We start from the raw sequence: 2,375 nt of genomic DNA, 5'->3' as shown, positions 1-2,375 counted from the left end.
TACATAATGTTGAGCTCTCTGAATTACCTCCCCCACACTAAGTAACACAAAACTTGGCAAAAAAAAGTCCTTAGCTCCCTGATTACATCATTAAGGGGCTTGGATTCCCAGTTTTCATATGGTATACTGTAATCTAATTCCAGAGAGTCTTAAATAACTTGTATTATTTTTCCAGGAATGTGTTCTGTTATTTATCTTACGACTGAAATAGATTTTGAACAGCTCTCACTAAAATCAAGGAATGCCCAGTACAATCTGTTATATGCTCACATCTATCTTTACATGTCAAAACAACTTTTGTATTCTGTCCCTCTACTTTTCATGTTATTTACTTTCAAATGGAAATCATAAACACTCACTTTTCAAATGCTTTGATATCCTCACACATTGGCATTGAAAGTCAGCATTTTCACAGCCCCATGTAGGAGACATCCCTTCTTATACTTCATGATACAATCAATTATGTTTTTATTCAGATTACCAGAAGCCTATGAATAGTGCTTAAAATGGGTTCCTCCCTCATCCACCTGGATTCAACCAGATGGTAGCAAGGAATAATTACTATTTATTAACTCTATATTAAACTTTTCAGAGAATAGTTTTATGAGAACTCATAAGGTCATTTACTTGATGTAGTCATTAATCTTCTCTGAGCATCTTTAATCAAGCAGCTCCATCRGAGTCATTAACTAATATGTTAGGTCTCAGCTCTGTAATTATTATGCTTTTGTTTTTAAGAATCAATGTGTTATAGAATGATTTTCACACAAAACATTCTTTTTTTTGTCCCAGATGACCCCTAGGTATAGGTTCATTTTACAAATCTAAAGTAGATATTTAAAATAATTTTGGAATCTGTGATGAAAACCCCCAACAGCAGAATATGCATTCAAACAATTTTTGTTCCCCTCTTAAATCCTACAAGTCCAAAGTAGTCCTTATTTCACATACTACCCATACATAAATGATAATATATTTTTAATATGGATCTGCAAAGAAAATATATGCATAACCTTTATCACCTAATTTAATATTATGGCATAAGAAAGGGAGTGAACATAGCAGAAAGATCTCAACTATGACAAAGAGATCCATCATATGTATTATAGGGACAAAGAAAAGAGTTGCTTAAAAGAATAAAGATTTGTGGAAGAAAATATCCATCGCAAGTTTTTAATTTTTTCTAAAGAAAATGCAGCAACAGAAATTAAAAATATTGATTTTTGTCCTTGCTTCTGGTTTTCTGGCTTAACTGGAAACTAAGATGSACTGTCAAGAAAACAAGTGGCCAAATGCTTAGGGAAGGCATAGCCAAAGCAAACATTTTGAAATGCTATGTTAATATACTTTAGCTAGACCTGTGCAAAGTATTTTCATTTTCAACAGCACTATATTGGCAATTCTGTCTCGTGTAAACAAGCCCATGGCAAACTCTTCACATAGGAGACACACTCACAACAGGTATTGTAGAGAATTCCTCCAAACCTGTGACAATATKTCTCGCATTTTCAGGGAAAGTCTAATTTTTATGCTTAGGGTGTATACTTKTTCTGTCAGGATGATAAAGATGCCAGCCAGGCTGCAGGTGGATGGTTAATTTGCAAGACTTGCAGATTAACATTCTGGATGAACAGCCTCAAAGGCAAATGTAACGTTCATCACTGATATATGTAATCCATTTCTTTTCCCCATGCACATGTTCCAACTTTATTAGTTTTTGCTAATTCACTGTAATTAGCAAATTGTCAAAAATTAGAGGTTCCTCACTTTTGTGGAGACTTCAAAAATGGGTTTCAAAATTCAACTTTAAAGTTTAAAATATAAAATATATACTGCTGTTATCAAAATCCATTTAGTAGTTTCTGTGATGCATTTTGTATTATTAGATAACTGTGCCATCCAGGTGTGATATCAGATGTTTCTTTCTTTTTTTCTTTTTTTCTTTTTACTTTTTCATTTCTTAATAGAAATAATGCAGACTTCTCTATTTCGATAAGGTAAGAAATCACTATCTACAAAACAGCTTCCATATCTTAGTGAACATAAGTTAGGGAGATTTTCCTGAGACAACAGTTATAACTTCTGAGAAACAGTTATAGCAGCTGAGAAAAAGATATTACATTTTCTTYGAAATAATTCAGAATTATTTGATTTTTTTTTTTACATAATTACTTCCAAGAACTTCAAATTATGTGATATAAACCTCTGGATATGGGACAGATATCTGAACAAATGGAAAAAAAACTTGGTTTGTCTCATGCCTGGTTACAGTCAAGAATAATGAAGAGAAAGGTCACAGAATCACAGAATATTCAAGGTTGGAAGGGACCTCTAGAGATCATCTAGTCCAACCTTCCTGCTCAAGCAGGCACACT

The sequence above is a fragment of the Nothoprocta perdicaria genome, unplaced genomic scaffold (genome assembly GCF_003342845.1).
Source record: "Nothoprocta perdicaria isolate Ctin4 unplaced genomic scaffold, notPer1 scaffold_197, whole genome shotgun sequence".
NCBI classification, from domain to species: domain Eukaryota; kingdom Metazoa; phylum Chordata; class Aves; order Tinamiformes; family Tinamidae; genus Nothoprocta; species Nothoprocta perdicaria.
Note: the sequence above shows the minus strand (reverse complement) of the source record.